Source organism: Thalassophryne amazonica, chromosome 2, assembly GCF_902500255.1.
Source record: "Thalassophryne amazonica chromosome 2, fThaAma1.1, whole genome shotgun sequence".
Taxonomy (NCBI): Eukaryota; Metazoa; Chordata; class Actinopteri; order Batrachoidiformes; family Batrachoididae; genus Thalassophryne; species Thalassophryne amazonica.
In genome coordinates this window covers 106,331,921-106,341,323 of record NC_047104.1, presented here as the reverse complement: position 1 = coordinate 106,341,323, position 9,403 = coordinate 106,331,921, and the positions used below count along the sequence as shown (strand labels likewise).

The window sequence follows — 9,403 nt, the reverse complement described above, 5'->3', positions numbered from 1 at the left end:
CAAAAAAACTTCTCACATCACTCCATCTTTTGTACTGCTGTTGACACTTACAAATTAAAGAGACCTTTGTTTTAATATCTGAGTAATTATGTTCCTTGTGTCTATGAATAGTATTTTCTCCCTGTGTATTGCAAATTTTTTCCAAGGTCAAGATCGTACTCTGGACTGTATAACATCCACTAACAGTGAAACCTCAAACAGAACTAGACTTTATGTAGGGGTCATCTATGGAGACTGAATGGGGGAGTGAGTGAGGGGAAGACAAAAGAACATGAATAATAACAACAGTTTATGTATTAAAAATGAAGTGGCCTCTGGATGCGTGTGTATAACTTCAATCGTGGGGAAGCTGGGGAGAGCTGACATTTGGCATTTGGTATGTTTATGTCTTTTAGGTCAAAGATGAACATCGCGAAAACAGAAAGCTTATAGGACTAATATTTTTGGAGAAAGTAGGAATATTATGTAACAACAGTGAACAATGGACATTGATATTTCTGTGAATCAGTCCCTGGTAAGCAGACACGTTCTGAATAAAGGAAATATCTCACCTTGCCAACTGTAAACATGACATCAACTAAACATGTCAAATAATGAATAGAATTACTCATTTTAATTTCCTGCAGGTTCAGTTAAAATCATTATAGAAACTTTGCATAATTTGAAAAATGTCAGCTACCTATTTTATAAACACTACCCAATCTAGAACCCATGGATCCCCACCAGCAACACACTAGTAATAATAATAATAGACTGGCAACTGTCTATGATGTAGCCCGCATCCCGCATAATCACTGAGGCTCCATTCCTGTTTGACTCTTAACTGGAGTAAGTGAGTTTGGAAAATGAATGAATGAATAATAATAATTAATAATGATGAGCAAGGTCGTGTACTGTAATAGTCATTGACATTGCACCTATTACAACCCCTGGCAAAAATTATGGAATCACCGGCCTCGGAGGACGTTCATTTAGTTGTTTAATTTTGTAGAAAAAAGAAGATCACAGACATGACACAAAACTAAAGTCATTTCAAATGGCAACTTTCTGGCTTTAAGAAACACTATAAGAAATCAGGAAAAAAAATTGTGGCAGTCAGTAACGGTTACTTTTTTAGACCAAGCAGAGGGAAAAAAATATGGACTCACTCAATTCTGAGGAAAAAATTATGGAATCATGAAAAACAAAAGAATGCTCCAACACATCACTAGTATTTTGTTGCACCACCTCTGGCTTTTATAACAGCTTGCAGTCTCTGAGGCATGGACTTAATGAGTGACAAACAGTACTCTTCATCAATCTGGCTCCAACTTTCTCTGATTGCTGTTGCCAGATCAGCTTTGCAGGTTGGAGCCTTGTCATGGACCATTTTCTTCAACTTCCATCAAAGATTTTCAATTGGATTAAGATCCGGACTATTTGCAGGCCATGACATTGACCCTATGTGTCTTTTTGCAAGGAATGTTTTCACAGTTTTTGCTCTATGGCAAGATGCATTATCATCTTGTAAAATGATTTCATCATCCCCAAACATCCTTTCAATTGATGGGATAAGAAAAGTGTCCAAAATATCAACGTAAACTTGTGCATTTATTGATGATGTAATGACAGCCATCTCCCCAGTTCCTTTACCTGACATGCAGCCCCATATCATCAATGACTGTGGAAATTTACATGTTCTCTTCAGGCAGTCATCTTTATAAATCTCATTGGAACGGCACCAAACAAAAGTTCCAGCATCATCACCTTGCCCAATGCAGATTCGAGATTCATCACTGGATATGACTTTCATCCAGTCATCCACAGTCCACGATTGCTTTTCCTTAGCCCATTGTAACCTTGTTTTTTTCTGTTTAGGTGTTAATGATGGCTTTCGTTTAGCTTTTCTGTATGTAAATCCCATTTCCTTTAGGCGGTTTCTTACAGTTCGGTCACAGACGTTGACTCCAGTTTCCTCCCATTCGTTCCTCATTTGTCTTGTTGTGCATTTTCGATTTTTGAGACATAATTGCTTTAAGTTTTCTGTCTTGACGCTTTGATGTCTTCCTTGGTCTACCAGTATGTTTGCCTTTAACAACACTCCCATGTTGTTTGTATTTGGTCCAGAGTTTAGACACAGCTGACTGTGAACAACCAACATCTTTTGCAACTTTGCGTGATGATTTACCCTCTTTTAAGAGTTTGATAATCCTCTCCTTTGTTTCAATTGACATCTCTCGTGTTGGAGCCATGATTTATGTCAGTCCACTTGGTGCAACAGCTCTCCAAGGTGTGATCACTCCTTTTTAGATGCAGACTAATGAGCAGATCTGATTTGATGCAGGTGTTAGTTTTGGGGATGAAAATTTACAGGGTGATTCCATAATTTATTCCTCAGAATTGAGTGAGTCCATGTTTTTTTCCCTCTGCTTGGTCTAAAAAAGTAACCGTTACTGACTGCCACAATAATTTTTCTTGATTTCTTATAGTGTTTCTTAAAGCCATAAAGTTGACATTTGAAATGACTTTAGTTTTGTGTCATGTCTGTGATCTGCTTTTTTCCACAAAATTAAACAACTGAATGAACATCCTCCGAGGCCGGTGATTCCATAATTATTGCCAGGGGTTGTATTAGGGATGTCCAATAGCTTGAGTTCTTTCCACTCGGGAATGTTGTTTGATGAATGTCTTACTCAGTGGTTCACAAGTTTTGTGCAGGGTTGCCTTATGTAGATAAGGATATTGTGAGCCCCCCCCCCCCATGCACCACATCTTTTGCTTCTAAACCACAAAATAATTTATTTTAAAAATTATGATTTCTACAGAACAACAACTTCTTATTAAACAAAAGAAAACAAATACAGTAGAATTACTAAAAGTGACATGCATCATGTATCTTATTATTAATATGCGGACATGAATGAGTGAAGCTCGTTAGCATCTCACCATGTTATTTAGGTTCTTCAGACTTTATTTTGAGTAAATGCTTCAGGGGAGCATTAGCATGGCAAAAACCTCAGCTTCCACCCGCCTTTTTTAAGCATTTTTCTTTATTTGCCTCTCACATACTTGGAAAAGCTCCTCGCCATCTAACCATGTCCTTTAGGTCCTTCAGACTTTTTTCAGTAAAATGGTTCTTGGGAGCATGAGCATGACTAAAACCTTTTAGCTTCCCCCCGCCTGTTTAACCATTTCCCTCATTTTGCCTTTCAGTTTATGGAGGGGCTCTGCCCCTCATACTCTCCACCTTTTTAAGCATTTTTCTATTTTTTCTTTTCAGCTGACCCCTCTCATTACAGCCCTCTTAACCCCCTGCCACTTTAAGCATTTTTTTTTATGTAGATGTAAATTAATATTCAAAGTTTTCAGCTAGTTGACAGTAGAGCTGCACAATCTGCAGCTTGCCTCTACTGGTGGTTGGCTCTCACTGCGGTATTGTATCACTTCCTGTTCCGGAGCACAGCGGTGTTTTGCTGTATCTGTTAGCTGTTTAATCTGCGCAGTTAGATTGATCTAGTTATCTAGATTACGATTTGTTCCCCAGTGTAATCTTCACATGCCTTAACTAAAGCACTCCTTCTGCTGAATCACCTCTAAATTATTTACACATTATTCGCTTTGCGTGTTTTTAGGAATCCGCTAGCTTAGCGCAGCTACTAGCTCTTAGCCGGTTTAGCATGGCGGCTTCTCCTGTCTCTCCCGCACTTTTCTGCTCTGGGTGTGAAATGTTTAGTTATTCCTCGGCCTCCTTTAGCCTTTAACGGTACTTGTAATAAGTGTAGCTTATTCGTAGCTTTGGAGGCCAGGCTGGGCGAATTGGAGACTCGGCTCCGCACCTTGGAAAATCCTACAGCTAGCCAGGCCCCTGTAGTCGGTGCGGACCAAGGTAGCTTAGCCGCCGTTGGTTCCCCCCTGGCAGATCCCGAGCAGCCGGGAAAGCAGGCCGACTGGGTGACTGTGAGGAGGAAGCGTAGTCCTAAACAGAAGCCCCGTGTACATCGCCAACCCGTTCACATTTCTAACCATTTTTCCCCACTCGACGACACACCCGCCGAGGATCAAACTCTGGTTATTGGTGACTCTGTTTTGAGAAATGTGAAGTTAGCGACACCAGCAACCATAGTCAATTGTCTTCCGGGGGCCAGAGCACGCGACATTGAAGGAAATTTGAAACTGCTGACTAAGGCTAAGCGTAAATTTGGTAAGATTGTAATTCACGTCGGCAGTAATGACAGCCGGTTACGCCAATCGGAGGTCACTAAAATTAACATTGAATCGTGTGTAACTTCGCAAAAACAATGTCGGACTCTGTAGTTTTCTCTGGGCCCCTCCCCAATCGGACCGGGAGTGACATGTTTAGCCGCATGTTCTCCTTGAATTGCTGGCTGTCTGAGTGGTGTCCAAAAAATGAGGTGGGCTTCATAGATAATTGGCAAAGCTTCTGGGGAAAACCTGGTCTTGTTAGGAGAGACGGCATCCATCCCACTTTGGATGGAGCAGCTCTCATTTCTAGAAATCTGGCCAATTTTCTTAAATCCTCCAAACCGTGACTATCCAGGGTTGGGACCAGGAAGCAGAGTTGTAGTCTTACACACCTCTCTGCAGCTTCTCTCCCCCTGCCATCCCCTCATTACCCCATCCCCGTAGAGACGGTGCCTGCTCCCAGACCACCAATAACAAGCAAAAATCTATTTAAGCATAAAAATTCAAAAAGAAAAAATAATATAGCACCTTCAACTGCACCACAGACTAAAACAGTTAAATGTGGTCTATTAAACATTAGGTCTCTCTCTTCTAAGTCCCTGTTGGTAAATGATATAATAATTGATCAACATATTGATTTATTCTGCCTTACAGAAACCTGGTTACAGCAGGATGAATATGTTAGTTTAAATGAGTCAACACCCCCGAGTCACACTAACTGTCAGAATGCTCGTAGCACGGGCCGGGGCGGAGGATTAGCAGCAATCTTCCATTCCAGCTTATTAATTAATCAAAAACCCAGACAGAGCTTTAATTCATTTGAAAGCTTGACTCTTAGTCTTGTCCATCCAAATTGGAAGTCCCAAAAACCAGTTTTATTTGTTATTATCTATCGTCCACCTGGTCGTTAGTGTGAGTTTCTCTGTGAATTTTCAGACCTTTTGTCTGACTTAGTGCTTAGCTCAGATAAGATAATTATAGTGGGCGATTTTAACATCCACACAGATGCTGAGAATGACAGCCTCAACACTGCATTTAATCTATTATTAGACTCTACTGGCTTTGCTCAAAATGTAAATGAGTCCACCCACCACTTTAATCATATCTTAGATCTTGTTCTGATTTATGGTATGGAAATAGAAGACTTAACAGTATTCCCTGAAAAATCCCTTCTGTCTGATCATTTCTTAATAACATTTACATTTACTCTGATGGACTACCCAGCAGTGGGGAATAAGTTTCATTACACTAGAAGTCTTTCAGAAAGCGCTGTAACTAGGTTTAAGGATATGATTCCTTCTTTATGTTCTCTAATGCCATATAACAACACAGTGCAGAGTAGCTACCTAAACTCTGTAAGTGAGATAGAGTATCTCGTTAATAGTTTTACATCCTCATTGAAGACAACTTTGGATGCTGTAGCTCCTCTGAAAAAGAGAGCTTTAAATCAGAAGTGCCTGACTCCGTGGTATAACTCACAAACTCGTAGCTTAAAGCAGATAACCCGTAAGTTGGAGAGGAAATGGCGTCTCACTAATTTAGAAGATCTTCACTTAGCCTGGAAAAAGAGTCTGTTGCTCTATAAAAAAGCCCTCCGTAAAGCTAGGACATCTTTCTACTCATCACTAATTGAAGAAAATAAGAACAACCCCAGGTTTCTTTTCAGCACTGTAGCCAGGCTGACAAAGGGTCAGAGCTCTATTGAGCTCAGTATTCCATTAACTTTAACTAGTAATGACTTCATGACTTTCTTTGCTAACAAAATTTTAACTATTAGAGAAGAAATTACTCATAACCATCCCAAAGACGTATCGTTATCTTTGGCTGCTTTCAGTGATGCCGGTATTTGGTTAGACTCTTTCTCTCCGATTGTTCTGTCTGAGTTATTTTCATTAGTTACTTCATCCAAACCATCAACATGTTTATTAGACCCCATTCCTACCAGGCTGCTCAAGGAAGCCCTACCATTAATTAATGCTTCGATCTTAAATATGATCAATCTATCTTTATTAGTTGGCTATGTACCACGGGCTTTTAAGGTGTCAGTAATTAAACCATTACTTAAAAAGCCATCACTTGACCCAGCTATCTTAGCTAATTATAGGCCAATCTCCAACCTTCCTTTTCTCTCAAAAATTCTTGAAAGGGTAGTTGTAAAACAGCTAACTGATCATCTGCAGAGGAATGGTCTATTTGAAGAGTTTCAGTCAGGTTTTAGAATTCATCATAGTACAGAAACAGCATTAGTGAAGGTTACAAATGATCTTCTTATGGCCTCGGACAGTGGACTCATCTCTGTGCTTGTTCTGTTAGACCTCAGTGCTGCTTTTGATACTGTTGATCATAAAATTTTATTACAGAGATTAGAGCATGCCATAGGTATTAAAGGCACTGCGCTGCGGTGGTTTGAATCATATTTGTCTAATAGATTACAATTTGTTCATGTAAATGGGGAATCTTCTTCACAGACTAAAGTTAATTATGGAGTTCCACAAGGTTCTGTGCTAGGACCAATTTTATTCACTTTATACATGCTTCCCTTAGGCAGTATTATTAGACGGTATTGCTTAAATTTTCATTGTTACGCAGATGATACCCAGCTTTATCTATCCATGAAGCCAGAGGACACACACCAATTAGCTAAACTGCAGGATTGTCTTACAGACATAAATACATGGATGACCTCTAATTTCCTGCTTTTAAACTCAGATAAAACTGAAGTTATTGTACTTGGCCCCACAAATCTTAGAAACATGGTGTCTAATCAGATCCTTACTCTGGATGGCATTACCCTGACCTCTAGTAATACTGTGAGAAATCTTGGAGTCATTTTTGATCAGGATATGTCATTCAAAGCGCATATTAAACAAATATGTAGGACTGCTTTTTTGCATTTACGCAATATCTTTAAAATTAGAAATGTCTTGTCTCAGAGTGATGCTGAAAAACTAATTCATGCATTTATTTCCTCTAGGCTGGACTATTGTAATTCATTATTATCAGGTTGTCCTAAAAGTTCCCTAAAAAGCCTTCAGTTAATTCAAAATGCTGCAGCTAGAGTACTAACGGGGACTAGAAGGAGAGAGCATATCTCACCCATATTGGCCTCTCTTCATTGGCTTCCTGTTAATTCTAGAATAGAATTTAAAATTCTTCTTCTTACTTATAAGGTTTTGAATAATCAGGTCCCATCTTATCTTAGGGACCTCGTAGTACCATATCACCCCAATAGAGCGCTTCGCTCTCAGACTGCAGGCTTACTTGTAGTTCCTAGGGTTTGTAAGAGTAGAATGGGAGGCAGAGCCTTCAGCTTTCAGGCTCCTCTCCTGTGGAACCAGCTCCCAATTCAGATCAGGGAGACAGACACCCTCTCTACTTTTAAGATTAGGCTTAAAACTTTCCTTTTTGCTAAAGCTTATAGTTAGGGTTGGATCAGGTGACCCTGAACCATCCCTTAGTTATGCTGCTATAGACTTAGACTGCTGGGGGGTTCCCATGATGCACTGAGTGTTTCTTTCTCTTTTTGCTCTGTATGCACCACTCTGCATCTAATCATTAGTGATTGATCTCTGCTCTCTTCCACAGCATGTCTTTTTCCTGGTTCTCTCCCTCAGCCCCAACCAGTCCCAGCAGAAGACTGCCCCTCCCTGGGCCTGGTTCTGCTGGAGGTTTCTTCCTGTTAAAAGGGAGTTTTTCCTTCCCACTGTCGCCAAGTGTTTGCTCATAGGGGGTCGTTTTGACCGTTGGGGTTTTTCTGTAATTATTGTATGGCTTTTGCCTGGCAATATAAAGCACCTTGGGGCAACTGTTGTTGTGATTTGGTGCCATATAAATAAAACTGATTTGATTTGATTTGAGAGTTATATCAGTGAGTAAAGTACATGTGTTTTGTGCCACAAATGAGGTCCAGGTTGTTAAAAGCGGCATTTCTCCTTTATTTTGGGTTGTCTTATATATATATATATATATATATATATATATATATATATATATATATATATATATACATGCTTCTTCTGTGATTTTAATGATTGAAATGATGCAGCAGCTGATTCATGTTCTGTTTGCTTATATGAGACATAATGTAAAGATGCTCAGGCTGAAAGAAATACAGGCAATTTACTCCTCCTCTGTTCTGTATAAAACTGTATAAAACTGTATAAAATTTAAGTAAATAATTCTAAAGTTATCTTCCTTAAACTCAAGTTGAAAGCAAATCTCTACAAATTGATATAAATTAATTAAAATATAAAATTCAGCTTCCTGATGAAATGATGTAGAGGAGGATTTTCTTAAAAAGAAGACCTGAAAGTTCAGCTACAATTTGCCAGAAAGTACATCTGAGATGCAAGTCTATATTTGATGTTTTGGTGAAAGAAACTTTTGTGTTTCTTCATAATTGATATAAATAAAGTACATGACATATTCAGTGACTTGGAAATGTTCATGTTTCCATCCCCTGACTTGTTTGAAGAAACCTGGCAATAAAACTGATTATTATTTACAGGTTTTATCAAGTTTTAGAGATTTGCTTTCAATTTGAGTTTGAGGAAGAAATTTTTAGTAAAAGTAAGTCCCTTCAGCTGCTCCCTTGTTTGCACTCGGGGTCGCCACAGCAAATCCAAGGTGGATCTGTATGTTGAATTGGCACAGGTTTTACGCCGGCTGCCCTTCCTGATGCAACTCCACATTACATGGAGAAATGTTGCAGGGGTGGGATTTGAATCTGGAACCTTCTGCACTGAAACCAAGCGCACTAACCACTTGGCCACCACCCCTTGACATTTGATCTGTGACCTTGATAAGTGAACTCATTGCATTCTAGGACACAAAACACCACTTCCACGCATCACATTTAAATGCACAATATTAATCTTTCAGCTCAACTTTGACCTTGGCTGAATTTTGGAAGGTCAAGGTTGAAGGCCAAGGTCAATCAGAAGGCTTCTCCCTGGAGGGACAATATGAGCCAAATTGGAAGTTTCTATGGTGAGTAGATCTGAAGTTAAGGTTGATTATTATCACTTTTTTCATGACCTTGGTCTTGAAACTTAAAATGACTCTATTCTAGGATTATCTTAACCATATGTCCAAATTTTATGAAAATAGATGCAGAACTGTGCCCATGAGACTGTTAATTAACCAGATAATGAACAAATAATCAAACGCAGCCCCACTTACTCCAATTAAGGGACACGGGAGTGGAGCCTATCCCAGCAGC

At 39.4% G+C, this 9,403-nt stretch overlaps 1 long non-coding RNA gene across 1 annotated transcript in view; it reads left to right on the top strand.

Moving 5' to 3' along the window:
- Nucleotides 1-7,780, top strand: part of LOC117528584 — a 9,066-nt gene extending 1,286 nt beyond the window's left edge. Inside the window, exons 2-3 of the long non-coding RNA XR_004565821.1 lie at nucleotides 1,556-1,559; nucleotides 7,768-7,780. This is a non-coding gene — a long non-coding RNA (uncharacterized LOC117528584). The remainder of the gene's footprint in view (nucleotides 1-1,555; nucleotides 1,560-7,767) is intronic.
- Nucleotides 7,781-9,403: the final 1,623 nt, after the last annotated feature.